At 41.5% G+C, this 15350-nt stretch overlaps 1 protein-coding gene across 4 annotated transcripts in view; it reads left to right on the top strand.

Moving 5' to 3' along the window:
- lhfpl2a (LHFPL tetraspan subfamily member 2a) overlaps window positions 1-15350 on the top strand; it is a 50149-nt gene that overhangs the window by 23758 nt on the left and 11041 nt on the right. The window contains exon 1 of one of the 4 annotated variants that reach the window (XM_080476360.1): window positions 10058-10130. The exons of the other annotated variants lie outside the window; for them this stretch is intronic. The gene's annotated coding sequence lies outside the window, so the exon portion shown is untranslated. Of the gene's footprint in view, window positions 1-10057; window positions 10131-15350 lie in introns of those variants that run through there. 4 annotated transcript variants of the gene reach the window in all.

Raw genomic sequence — 15350 nt, 5'->3', positions numbered from 1 at the left:
TCTTCAGTTTGATGAAAAACCACAAACGTTCATTGCATTTTAGCTGTTCCTTTAAAAGACAATGGCGTTGTGAGTCACAGAATTACTACAGCATACAATTCAAAACACATCTTTTCTCAAACATGGAGTCCATCAAAACTTTGAATGGAAAAGATTTTTCTTCACCAGAAATGCCAAAATAAATGCAATTTTTGCTACCAGTTGTGCTTGGGAATACCCTAAAATATTAAATGTCTCATGTACAAAAACAATGTGTGCTGATTTGTCTAACTTAGCGACCAAGTTCACTGAACTGTCACTTTTAATATTTAGACAAAACTCTTATTGAAAGCCAAAATTCAGATTTCTCAGTACAATGATGGCAACATATCAACAGACGCAACAGCTCGCAGTTATGAAATGTGCTCGTCACAGAACAAAAGGCTTGAAATTTATCCGGGAATTCTGTCCAAAAAACAAAGAAATTAAAGTGTTTTTCTTTTCATGATGAATACAAAGTTTTTACTTTTGACCACTGACTTTAAGGAGCGCCATAGCTGAGGATGCTACAGACTGTGTATATAAAACTGTATGTGACAAGGAAACATCTGAGAACTTCAGCAAAGTTGCACCGTTAAGATTTGCATGTGTTCGTGTCCTGCTACTGGTGTATAAAAAAATGCCTACAACGGCATTTTAATTCCATGTGTTGTTAGTTTTTTCATTGTAGAAAATTATTTGATCTTAACAAAATTTATACGGATAGTTATTTGGTGGTTGTGATGATGGTTTTGCCATTTAGATAATTGATCAAGTAAACATGATTACTGCTGTGGTGCGCTCGAGCGTTAAAACAAACTCAATGTCTTTTCGTTGAAGAGTCGTTGTTCAATCTGACGTGACCTAAGACTTCAGGGCGTAGTGATGTGTGCATCAAATTATCTTCGATGCTTTATTGGCTGTTATAGATTATATATATAAACATGAATTTGATTATCATGAGATTAATACTGTAGTTTTCTGCCCCCTTTAATAAAAAGATCATTCAAAGAGAAACTCTTTTCTTTTATTTGATGCCTGAAAGAGAGCAGCAACTATCAACCATAACCATATCTGACATTTAAAGTCTGTTACCGATCTTGGACCCAGCATTTAGTGGTTGCTCTTAAGTCAGGGTCACATTTAAGTCATTAAAAAAAAAAAAAAAAAAAAGGCTAACTAACTACAAATAGTCAGCTTTTGACTTTGTCTCCAAAACCCAACATAAGAGTTTTGTCATGTCGGTATCCGTTTGCAGAGACTTAACTTGAGAGGTTGCAATCATGAAACATTTCAACATCATATCTCGACCAGAGAAAAAAAAAACCCACCTAAATTAATAAGCAATAAAACACATCCTGGCTCGATTCAATGCACTCTGTGGTTTCACTGCTGCACTCTCATTTGTTCCGGTATGCGTGGCTAAATGTCAGCAAACTCGACATCGCCGTCATGAAACCCGATGATGAAATCTTCAGATTAAAAGTCAGGAGGACTGTCAACTGAAGTAAGGTCCAGCCTTGTACCGAATTTCATGGCAATCCTTCAGGCCTGAGGCCAAAATCATGAAACAACAGACTGAACAAAACTTGATATCCTACATGTGGTTTTTAATAATTGAAAACACTTTGCCTTTTCAGTTTGCATTTAAAAGTGGAGAGATTTTCCACTGTTAAAGAAAGCTGTTTGATTGCAAAAGATGTTGGTAAGTAAAAACAAAAAAAATGGCATTTTATAAAGAAAGAGGAAGGGCAGGGATGACGACAACTAATTCGATAACCAAACCGACTAAGCATGATGAACATGAGTCACAACAGGAAACCTCAGTGCACTTTATCACATACAGTATGCAGGTTTCTCGCTTTTTGTTCTTGTTGTGTTCCCTTCTTCAATTTTTTATTTATTTATTCTCCTAACACGTCTGGAGCGGCTGCGGCTCAGTTTGTAGAGCAGATAGTTTACAAGGTTAACAGCTCCAATCCCCTTCTTGCCCTATTCATGTGTTGAGGTGCTCTTGGGCAAGACATCAATTCCCAATTTGCTTCTGTTGGGGTTAGGGTTGGGGCCGTGTGAATAGATGGATGTGCCTCACAGTGGAAAGCACTGGAAAAAATGGGAAAAGCACTTTAAAAAAAGTGAACAGCGTCGTATAAATGAAAATTTTCTTTTAGGATAAATCTTTCATTGTATTCGATCCCATTTGAATCTTTAGTTTTATTATTTGTCTGTTGGTTCTTGATCATTGGACACCTACACCTAGTTTATGTGGAAACCTCTGACAATCTGACAATTTGATGACATCATCGTTTGTGGATGATCGGCCAAAAATGATGTGGACAGGCCCAAACTCTATCTGTAGTGGGTATGAAAGATAGGTGGACGGAAACCTTCCCTCGTCTTGTAGACCACCCACTTCGGGACCAGACCGTGATACATCAGGCGGTCTTTGTTTTCCATCACCCTTTTAACCCGCTTGATGCGGGCTCGCCATACCATTGGGGGGGGTGGGGGGGTTGGTCAAAATGAGTAGATTGTTGACCTCCTCCTCTGCAGAGTCTTTACTTTGTCACCTCCTACCAAGGCGACGCCTGCCCCGTCTCAAGCGCAGCCTGACATGCAGTCCGTCAGTCAGATTGAATAAACAGATGTTTCCACGGGGAAACGGTGACCACTCGCACAGAGATCAAAGGGGTGGATGTTTTCTGTGCCCAGATCCACATGTGTTCCTGTATACATGGCTACGCTGTGTTTTCATTATACTCCATGCATGTATTTCTGCTCAAAAAGACTCTGGGGACAGATGAGATTGATTTTCCTCTTACGCTGCTTGTTTCACTCTGACCTCTCCTCTCGGTCCGAGGTGTTATACGGTACTCGGTGCCTTTGCGGCCCACAGGTTAAGTCCACGCCTCTCGCAGGTGTGCTCCCCGTTGACCACAAAGTCGCGGGGGCTGCTCAACACTCGGGTCTGTGTCCCCCGCGATCCCTTCTTCCCCTCCTCCTTTCTTTCCCACGCTCCTGTCTTACTTCCCCTCCTGCTGGAGCTGAGCGCTGGGATTTCCTCACCTTCAACACATCCGCATGTTTATGCTTCAGCAGGACTCCCCCGCAAAGTACATAAATTAGCAAATATGCCTGGGAGATAATGCGGCCACACTGGGATACACTGAACTGCTGCCGCTGCTGACAGCAGCATAACGGATAAAAATGATGAGGCGTGACCACGCCGGGAACATATATCTGTCTCTTGACCTCAGCTGTCATATTATATGAATGAATCTGTGCCAAATGTACAAAAGATATGTTGTGAGAGAAGATACGATATAGAAGAGCATATAAATCAGTTGTTCCTAAGGTTTTTAGTTTTTTTTTAATCCCTAGAGCAATTTAGATGTGTCTGAAAACAGTCCCTGATCTAAACATTACATTTCATTATTTTGAAGGGTCAGTGGGCAACAGTTTACGTAGCTAAACTTAACATGTCTTTTTGCAAATGCCAATACTGTATTTTCCGCACTATAAGGCCCATCTGAGTATGAATTGGATCTGCCAAAAACTACATCATGAAGAGGAGAAAAGTATATAAGACACTTTTTTTTTTTAATCTGCAGGTGTAACTGCCCCGTCGATAATCCTGGTCCAGAAGCTGCTGTTGAAAAATCATCAGTGAATTTGTTGGTCAGCTCTGGCTGTCCTACTTTTAGTCCACAATTAGCATTCTTGGCCTTTTTCATCATGACAGCAGCAGTTTTTTCTGCTAGTCTCTCAAAGGGTTGCATGACCACCCAATTCTAGACCGAAACCTGCCATTGCACTTTCGTTTACTTAGCTATTGATTTTAAGCGTTTGTCCGGTGTGTGTCATAACATGCCTGGACAAATCACTCCTGTTGCATTTTACGAGTGTGTATTTTCAAATTTCAATTTTGCCAAATCATGGAGGTTCAGCGAGACGTCGCTTACTTCCTCACGGTATTGTTGTAAAAAACGTTACTTAGTTGAAGGTGGAGTGCTTTCTGACTGCTCTGTAGCTCCGACTAGTGGTGAGTGGGCACATGACAGTAAAGCGATGTCTTGTAGGCCTAAAACATAAAATGCTTAATATTTATGAGGCTGATGAGGATGTTTAAACGTTTAGCTGACTAGTTACAAGAATGCCTGCATCAATTTGACGAATGGACACTTTCACAAAGCTCGCTTTAAAGTGATTTGCTCATATTTATCTTTATTCCCATCAATTTCATTGTGAACAACGTAAAACCAGGTGTGTCGTGTCCCTCAAACACACATAAAAACCACATCTACGAGCATAACTTTATTCTTCAGAATTCAGAATTTTTACTTAATTTCAGCCTGTTCTGTGGACCAAAAGTTTCATCTTCCCTTCTATCCCAAAACAATTAAAAAATACTTTAATAGGTGATACTGCTTTGATTGTACTATGATATTTTCAAACAACTTCCAGCCCGATTCAGACTGTAAGTTCATTACTTTCAGGTGGACGGCCCCTCTGTGACTTCATGGTAAACATCTCCATGTGCTGCAGGTTGGTTTTACGTGGCTGCAGCTTTTTGAAGTGGGCAGATGGTTGTAACTGCTCCCTTTAAGGTGTTTGAAACTCATTTCAGACCTTTTGCGCCGGCAGGATCTGCTATGAGGAGGCTTTTTATTGTGTTTTTTTGGGTGAAGTTCAGAGGGGATAAGAGAATTGTATGCTGTTCACATTCATACTCCCTCATAATGTGAGATGAGGTGTGAGTTTCTGTTTTCCTTGATGTCTGTTTTGCACTTAAGACTATTTTAATAATGTGATTTCAACCACAGAACCACATGTTCCATCGTTTCATTTCCACTGCTTTCCATACCGTCTTTTCCAAACTGGCTACCTTTTAAGATCTTGTTCAACTGCTGTTCAGGGTGGTTGGATGGTGGAGTATCGCAACACATGCAGCTGCAACCACGATTGAAAACACGTGGGAGATACAATCCTCAATGAGATATCTGAGGCATGTCCGGGAGTCGAGTGTCGACATGAGCCAAAATATAGCATTTGGTTTCTCCGCTCTGAAATCAGTTCCTTCCTTCCTTTGAGCACTTTATCAAACCGGGGTTTTGGCACACCTGGACCTGTGGACACGCGAACGTTACCGTGTGCGCTGCAGTCGTGTTCATAACCGTGTTTTACATTATCAGGACAAGTGTATAAACTCCTAAAAGACTTCATTCTCTACAGATGGGGTTCGAATACAACCTTTCTCCACCGTAGACCACCATTGAAAGGCCCAGAGAAATTGGAAACGGTGTTGATCTTTGTTCCACATGTTGAACAATTCAGTGACAAAATAGACAAAGTTATAGAAGTTGACACTGGAAATTTACGTCACACAGATTTTAGAGTAACCAGCTGCTGTTAAACCATTTAGCATTTATCTGTTGTTGAATTTCTGTCCTCTGTATTAATGCAAGTTCAAATTTTACCATCTTGTTGCTCCATAATAGTTCTTTATTCCCCTGAAGAAAATATATGTCTTTGCAGCTGTTAAAAACCTCACTCGGGTCAAACAATCAATTTTTGTTCATTTCTCAATGTGTAACATTATGAGAACAATTGAAATGTTACAATTGTCAAAGAAAATTTGCCTACATTTTCATGCAAAAACATCTAGGTATTGATTTTCATAAATGTGAGATCTTTCTCTACATTTTTGGACGATTGAGCAAGAGAAATATCTAATATGAAATTCTCCAACATGGCATCTTCACCTTGATCTTAAGCTACTTCAAGTTCTGTTGAGGCAGACCAATAAGTCATCAATCATCAAAGTTTTTAACCATATTGTCCAAAAATACGTCCTTTTTGAAGCTGATTTGTTTGCCTGATTGACCCAATCCATTTCACAAACTAAATGAACTGTTAATTAATCTTAAAAACAATTTTGAGGCAGACTAGATTGTGAAGAATGGATATTTCTGACATCAAACTGACTTGAAGCAGAGAGTTTTAAATCAAACGGAGAAGATTTTCACGTTTCCGTCACCTCATAAAATGCCTATTTTAGTGAACCTGTCCTGTATCCGAGCTGTTATCTGCCGACACTCTGCTTTGCTTCACTCATCTCACTTCTTTAGATCTACATGATACTATTGATCAAAGTCCGACAAGGAGAGATGAACGACCAGATGCTCAATCAGAGACTCGGTGGGTTTGTTGAGTCCGTCCCTATGAGTGATGGTCCGGCCTGGCATGCGTCTGCTGCGTACCTGTGGCTCCTTCCCCTCCCTGTGACCCCCCCCCCGCTCTTTGAAGTGCGGGTCTGTGCTGTGTCTGAGGCAAAAAAAATCTCCCTGAGCATCTTCTCTCCGGCTTTAACGGCTTCTCATGCTTTTCATTCTCATCTGTAAGATGATACGCGGGCCGATCTGATTCTGATCAGGAACGTGATACGTGAGAAGCAGATCTGCTCGGAGTCGGGTCGACTTCTGGTAGGACTCCCAATACAAACAGAAGACCGCTGAATTTTAACCCAAACGCCTCAGGGCTAATGTCCGGTCTGAGATTTCCCAAAACATTCGAGTGAACCCGAACGGTGCAGATACACCCTCTCTCACGAAAGCACTGGGCTGTTTTCTGAAGACGGCCTGATATTGTAGAAAATGTCCTATTATGGTTTTTCTTTGACATGTTCGTTTTGTTTTGACAATCTGGAAGCAGATGAAGCTTCGGCCCGTCAAAGCGGTCCTGGAAACAAGCGAGGGATGTAAAGCATGGAATAACACGGCAGGGAGCTCGTGAACAATAGTGTTGTAGTACTTGAGACCACAATCTCAAGGTCTTGGTCTTGACTCCAACGCTAATGTTCAAGTTGGTGGAAAATCTGTGAAAGTTCAATGTGTTGTTTAGTTGTATCGCCACAAATATTAAATCAATTGAATTACCACTTGCTGCTTTTGACGACATAACAGTGGTAGTACACGTGCTTCACTCAGAGTGCAGTTGTGATATGTACAGTGTGCAGGATACAATTTGAATTGATCTGTTGTCACCAGGTATGATGCATTTCTGAATTAAAGTGAAATATGAATATATCTCCATCTGATTGGATTCTTTTTCCACGTACATGTAATGCTGATAAACAGATCGACTGTCCATCACACAGAGAAAGAAGTTGTGGGAGGAAGTCTGTGTACGTCAATGACAGAGGTGCACAGGGAGAACGTGCAAACAGCTTTATGTTGGGGTTGAATTACTTTTTTCAAATCATCGGTGGTTAAATGGGCATTTTTGTTGAACTGTAAGTTGTTGGCATTAGTGTGTGGTAAATACAAATCATACCCAAAACTAAACATGTTGAAGAAACTTTATTAGATTTTCATCTGCAAGCTGTGAACCTCTTAACAAGTCAAGAAGGTATTGTGATTTTATTTTAGAAATAGAGCTAATATTAGCTTCCTTCACTACTTTATAGCTAAGAAACGTATGACTTGACATGCAGAATGGGAAGCATTACTTCTGTCAACCCCTGTTTGAAATGAAGGGCTCATTGTTTCACAGATTTTGAATGGTAAAGCTATTTACGTTATTGCTCCAAACTGCCTGTGTGCAGTGCAAAGATGGAAAGCTGGCAGGCAGCGAGGGGTGTAACTTACAGGCAGGAGGCTTAACGAACACTCAGTTTGTTGTTTTGTTGAGGGGGAGAAAAAATAAGCATTTCTGTGATATTCTAGACGTTTCAGGCAGACTTTGTGTGGCTTTTAAATGGCCCATTAACCTCCTCTCATAGCGCTCAGTCAGGATGAGTCATCAGACTTTATTAGAAATGGGTCAAAGGAAGGGTTTTTATTATGTTGAGCCGACATGCGTCTGAATTCGAAGCGTCTGTTCAATTTAGACTGATAAGAAAGGCCTCTTCCTCTGGCTTTCCTTGGTGTGGAGTGCCCAGGAGGGCCTATCAGCTTCTCTTCCTGTTTGAATCAGTCCATTTTTTTTTTTCTTTTCCCGTCTTCATATGGAACTCATTTGTGAGTGAACACTAAGAATCAGAGAAACGCTGCAGCTGACTGCAGTGGTGTTGGCACATTGCACACAGTTGCTGCTGTGAGCAATTGTGGGACACTCTGCACCGATCGGCCGGAGAGGTAATCAATTAGTCGGACATCGAAGCGCCTGCTCCATTGGTCAGGTAACTGACATATTTACTGTTATATTGACGGAAGATGTAACAGGATCTCTCATAGTGACTATTAATAGCAGCAACCAGATAAGGCTTTTGTGGCACAGTTTTGGGCTTTCTGCACAAAGTAAGTAACAAACCAACGTATTTCCAGTTCAGACTGCAAAGAAGAAATGCGCTGGCTGAATTAAATGCACATAAGTCATATCTACTTTTAATGTTCTGTAGGAGAAAGCAGTAACTGAAGTACACAAATAACTGTTGATGAAGTTGAAGTGATCTTGAAAAATGTTCTTTATGTTCCAGATAAGACGTGAAAAGCAAATGTAGCACTTCCAAATGTTGTTCACACACATACTACTTCCATAATAAGCAGTTTCACATTGTAATAAAAGCTGCGTTTAGTGTAAGTAACGCAAATTGCACACTGGAAGTGTGCTTAATTGAGTAAAAATAAGTTTACATGCAAAATGATATTGGAACAGCTTATTATTTTTCTTTTCCTAACAGCAGTTTACTGTACATGATTCACATACAAACATACCTTATTACTGGGCTGGTTGTGGTTTAAACACGGACAAAATATAAAGTGTCTATTACCATGCTGTTCTTACTGTAGTTTAAACGTAACGAAACTTCCCATAAGGAATATACTAAACACGGTAGAAATGTTCTCGTTCTTCCCTGGACACAGTAAATATTAGTCGTATACTTTTACGATTTTCCTGGAGCTGACGTTACTGAAATTACTGTTGATGAAATAAGCAGGATTCTTCCATGTTCCTTTAAAATGTGTTTTATGTTCCACATAATGTACAAACTGTAGACGAGCACTTGGAAATTAATTTTGCGTGGATTTGTACCACTAAATAACTGCGTACTTGTCATATAAAATGTGTAATTAAATCTTAATTACTGAGGCTGCATTAAGTGAACTTTACCCACTAAGTACATGAAACGATTTTAGTAAAGCCAAGGTCACATACAAAATCAGTGTAGTAATTACACATAATTAACATAAATGTTATTCTTTTCATTGGGCTTACATCTCGACTCACTGTTTTTAGGATGACATACCCAATAGTGCAGAGTTCACACAGGAATAATACTAAATACGGATTTATTTGAAATCATTCAGGTTATGCAGCACAAAATAACAATTCACCAAATTGCATATAAAAGTAAAGTTTTCTATTATTTTCAATGTTGGTTTGAGTAATTCTTTTAGAAAAACTAAACAACTAAAAAGTGCACAGTAGGCGTATATACACGTAGCTTATTCCATGATAGTACACTTTCTTTTTCCGGAGCTTAAACTATTTAGTAAAAACAAAGCATATATACCTTTGACCTTGAATAATAATGTTTGAGTACATCATTTAGAAAAGTATCTAATTTGTTTTAAACGAACGATGTGTTAAATCAGTTCATCTGCAGGTGAACCAATAACTCTTCCTACAGTATTTAAACATCTTTGTATAGTACCCTGAATAATACGTACAGTTATTGGGATGTGCCTTTGGGTTTAGAGGAGTGAAAAAGCAAGTCTCATTAACGCTGATGGGAAGATGTTGGCCTTGGCTGGTTGAAAGCACAGAGAGCAATGAAAACAGCAAGAAGGTGAGAGAAACTGAGACTGAGAGAGAGAGAGAGAGAGAGAGAGAGAGAGAGAGAGAGAGAGAGAGAGAGATCCTCTGCTGCTCCAGCTCTTGTTATTTTAACCCAGATTCGGCACTGAAATATGGCCACCATGTGGACCCTCTCAAGAAGTGTGGGCCCGGCCAATCGCAGCAGACGCGACGTTTCTGGGAGGAGGGATGTAGGGGAGGGTCCGGGCGTCTCGAGCGTGGGGGAGGCGTCAACGTGCGTGAACAGAGGAGTGTCGGGGCAGAGGAGCCACATCTCCAGGAGAGCTGGACTATCCGCAGACCGATGGAGACAGGTTGGATTATTGTCACGTTTTTTTTTTATTTAGCTGTCTCGTATTCAACTCCCGATGGGACTCGTTGGGTGAACACGTTCTCGTATTTAGTGTCAGGCTGATGTAACAGGATGCAGGAAAAAAAAGAAGTGTTTTTCAATGTGTATCGCAGCCTCTTTGTAGTGTGTCAGAGCGCCGGGATGCTGAGCAGATGTGCAGAAGTGTTTGGAAAGATTTGCTGTGGAAAACTTGACCGAGGTCTCCTTTGTTATCCACCGTGATTGTTACCATTACAGTCTGCAATTTTCCTTAAATGATGACAAGCCTGGGACTTATTCTCTGACGTCTACAGGGGAAACAGAAAGAGATGCATGCGGTGCTTTGATTGTGAGCGGCTCATTTAGACGGCTGTCACAGACCTGGATGGCGACGGTGCTTTTCTCTCCTCCTCACTATTTCAAACTATATCAGTTCATTCAAGGGAGAGGTGTTAGCAGGAGTCTACCCTTTCATCACGGCAGGTATTTTGACGTTTTCCCTTTCATTCTTGACAAGTGACCTTCCTTTTAAAGCTTCAGCCGACTCTAAACAAACACTCTCTGTGCTGATGAGTGAGTTCAGTCGTGACAGGTCCATAGACGTGCAGATTGTTTCCCCCGTCAGTGCCGCCGCGTGGAAAGGCCTTTCCTGTCGTTTTGTTGCTGTGATAAGAGAAAAGCTGAGTGGGCAGTCTGAACAGGAGCCGTGCCTTAAAGCTTTATTGCTTAACAAGCCAAAACAGCTCGGAAATATCTTCACAAATACTGGATGAACAATGATGATCGTTGCTGGAGCAGTTACTCCGAACCTTGAAGTCAATCAACCCCCCCCCCCCCCCCCCCCCCCCACACCCACACACACACCCACACACACACACACACACACACACACACACACACACACACACACACACACACACACACACTCCCCCAACTAGATCATCATGTTTGTGGAGTTAGCTGAGAAGGAAACTTTTCAGAGATGAACAACATTTCCACAGTTTATACTTTTGATATATAGAAAATGTGCATGAAAACAAATAATCCACCCAGAGACAGATTTTAGCTCGATGTCAAAAGTTTGTTGGATCAGGAGGTTTTTTTTCCAGCAGCTTGCCTCGCTGTCTCCAACGTCACCAATTCACTGAAAAGATGAAAAGTTCTCATTTTCACATTTAAATATTTTCATATGTTCTCATTGACACATAATTTAGCAGAAAAAGTTATCGAGGTGGAGCCCTCTGACTTTAGTGATCGCCATGTAAAAACATTTGTCATCTTCAAAGAAAATAACTCTCTTGACTATTGGTAATCAATTAGTCACTAAATGATGGTCTTTTCGAATTAGCGATCACCACGTATTCATTACCTATCATCCTCAGAGGATGAATCGTTGTCTTTCATGATCGTCTTATATGATATTTGCTGTTTTCAGAGGATGAATCGTTTTGTTTTGGATGAATTTCCATTCATCAAAACAACATTTTTAGTTCCCAGAGGCTTCATGTCTTCCAAAGACTTTTCAGCTTACCAGCTAATTAAACTTGGAGTCCATTCCTCTGCTGTGCCACCCTTTTTGAAGAGGTTGATTTTGTATTTTTTTATTAAATATCTCTCTCGCTCTGTCATGCATTGCCTGGAAATGACGAGTGGTCATGGTCCCCACAGGAGGAATTCCGGTCACTTTGGTGGTCCCTCAGAGCTCCAGTTCGGTGCCACTATAAAATTTTTTTTTTTTTTCTCAAAACTTCTTTGCATCTGGATAATTAACAAATAAAATTGAGGTCCAGCTGTGGAAAAGTCCCTTTCGTCTCCTGCAGGTTGCTGCGAGCTCCACTTTGTTTGGAGGGCCATGTGTCGGGTGGCAGGGAGTCCTGTTAGTGTGTGCATGTGGATTATTAGTGTTGTGGGTCAGTGGGGGTGGTGGGTGCAGTCTGAGGGCTGTAAACTCCTCTGTATATGTAATCCGAGCCTCAAATAATCCTCTGTCTCCCTCCCCAGTTACTCAGAGGGTATACAAGACATCATAAATCCACCCCCAGCTCCATGTACATGGACTACCAGTGATTTATTCAAAATCTTTGTTCCGTCTCGGAACAGCGACCAGACGTCTGGGTGTATGTCGTGACAAATAGCAGGTACTTTAATAGAATCAGACTTGTCCAGGCTTGTTTTAGCTCTACTAACCCACATTCGAGGCGACTTTGAGGAAATTGAAACCCAAAGGTACGTGCTATGTGACCCCGCCGGCACGTGATGCAGCCAGGCGAGGTCAAAGGTTAAGTGTCCCGGCCTTCAAAGCCCCGTATCGCCCAGCTGGTTCACATTGTTTCAGCTCCAGTGTGTTTTCCAACAATATTCCCGTCAGTGAGGAATTAGTCTTTTGCAACTGGCCGGCAAACGTTTGACCCCCACAAAGCTCCGGACGGCCCGTTGACTCTTAAATCCTAACGTCAAACATCGGTCTTGTCAAAACAGCTCTGGGACTTCAACGGTCCGAATGTGAGGGGGTGTGGGAAGAGTTTTTTCCTAAAAAAAAAAAAAAGAAAAGAGAGAGAGTGCAGCTTGTGAGTCTGCATATGTTCCCGCATCTGCTCATGGTGAGGCAATGAGAACGCTCGTGATTCATGAAATTAACTTTGGTCCAAGTCCACAGAGGCGGCTGTCTGTGCCTGCTCTTATGATCTCATCTGTTTTACACAGTCCAAACATACTCTGTTAGAGCACACACACACACACACACACACACACACACACACACACACACACACACACACACACACACACACACACACACACACACACACACACACACACACACACACACACACACACACAACCACAGATCTGGGTCCTTTTCCTTGCTGGAAAAAAAAAAGAAGAAGAAGGGGGGAAAAAAGAGAACAGTTGTTGATATCTCAACAGGATGACAAAGATCAAAGTTTGTGTAAAGCTCTTTACACACACACACGCACACACAAACACACACTGGGATTTTGGCCATGAGAGGACGACGGCGGTGCCTCCTGACCCTCGCTGTAAGGGCACGCCGGAGGGCAGGGCAGTGGAAACCTCTCAGCGGTGCGGGCGGCACACGTGTCAACAGCGGCCCCCGGCTCCCTCTGCTGCCCTGCCAAACGCCGGTTGGTGAATGACTAACAGACTCCCAGGAGGCGGCAGGGATACCAGAGCAAAAAAAAAAAGAAATAGACTCCAAGAAAAGAAACAACTCTCGGCTTTGGCCATGAGTTGTATTCATAATGTCAGCAAAAAGGCTTGAATGAGCTCTTTTTTATCTTCTCTGGCATTCCAGCTTCTGTTTTAATGTAGGTTCTGCTTACATTTGTTAATGTCTCTCACAGATAAAATCTCAAACCTTTGATTTTTTTCTTTTTTTTTTCTTTCTTTCTTTCTGTCTGGTCTCCAGAGATTCTACTGGGATCTTTGCAGGGCCTCAGACTGAAACACCATGATGAAATAAGGTGTAATTCTCTTGGTGTTTGCTTAAATCTACAGCTGCTACAATTAGTCAACTCCTCAGATGACAGAAATATGACTTCCTGTTTTTGTATGACTTGTTGTTTTTTTCCAAACTTTTTTAAGTGTGATTATTTTTCCAGAACATGAAACTGAATGTAGATTTAAATTTTTTAAATCAAATAGCTCATCAGCTAGAATCTCGCCATGGAGCTAAAAGTACATTACAGACTAGGCAGTAAGAATGAAAAAGAAGTTATCGTATCCACAAAACTTTGCAAGTCCACTAAAAGCCACTCTGTCACGTCTTTCCATGTGTTTTGCCACAAATAAAATGTCACTATCATGGGTGTAACTCATTAGGGAACTTACGTGATAGGTCACAGATTTCTTTATACTTGCATCTACCTTTGAGACTGATATTGAGGCTCAAATTACAAGTGCTCAATGGTTCATGTCTCACATTGTATGAAACCTGGCCAAGAGAAGAAAAGGGACTTTTGGAAACAAAAGGGGGAAAAAAAGAAAGATAGAAAAGTCCTCAAATTGCTGTTTGCAAGATTCAGTAACAGCGAGAGTTAAGACAGCAGAAAATATCCCATTAAATAGCTCTTCTATGCATGTAGACGACCTACTGTGGCCATAAAAACGGATCAATATTTAAAGTAGTACAATAGCTAATGATAAACTTGTAAGATATGGTGCAATCATGTAGAAAGAAAGTCACGTTTCTTTTGTAGGAAAGTCCTGCTTCTGACTTTAATGTACTTGTATGACAAAAGCAAATTGTCGGGCAGCGTTGTCTGCTGCAGTAAAAGACACCAAACTGATTTGAATAAGCTCTGGATGTCGAGATCACTTTTTCAATTCACTTTTTACAGACTGCATGTTTTTGTAGTGGGCAAACTGGCCAGGCTAGGCTAATGAGGTCTGGTTGTTTTCCACCCGAACAGCAATAAAATAGGTTTACTAGTGCATCTGTGAAGGATATAACTTCTTCAGTTTTGGTCCATTGAATCAGTGAAGTTGAGTTTAAGTGCCATAAGGTCATTTTTCAGGTCCAGGTTGTTTATTGTGTTGTCATGCAGCGGTGACAGATGTTGTGGTTTGGTGTGTTTATTTTCCAGCTGTGTCTCTGCTTTATGAGCTGCGACCACCTGATTGTAGTGTCACTGACTCAGCAGGGTTAGTGGTGCTCCGGGGGGTTATCGGCGGTCACGTGACAGCCGGGCGGCCGTTGCATTATCAGCCGCTGTTTGACCCAGGGTCGGGTCAGTTGTGTGGGCTGGATGACGAGCGAGTCTCAGGTTTTGTTTTTCTCCCCGTCTGCATCCGTTCCTCAGTCCCACTTTTTTTTTCCATGTCTATTTTAACCCTCCTAGCTCCTTCACACTGCGTGTGCACACACACACACACACACACACACACACACACACACACACACACACACACACACACACACACACACACACACACACACACACACACACACACACACACACACACACACACACACACACACACAAACTGAAGCAGGCATGCGTGTAAACTCAGTTTTTTTCTTTACAAGCTCATTGGTGAAGGAGCAGGATGAGTGGACACAGATTTTTCAACACAGTGGAAACAGAGGAGGTCCACTTCAAACAAACACCACACAGCTCATTGTGAAAGATCTACACATCTCTTGGACGCTTTCCTCATCCCCAGTTTTTCCCAGATATAATTG

Source organism: Lipophrys pholis (genome assembly GCF_963383615.2).
Source record: "Lipophrys pholis genome assembly, chromosome: 12".
NCBI lineage: Eukaryota > Metazoa > Chordata > Actinopteri > Blenniiformes > Blenniidae > Lipophrys > Lipophrys pholis.
This window is presented reverse-complemented; position numbering and strand designations above follow the sequence as displayed.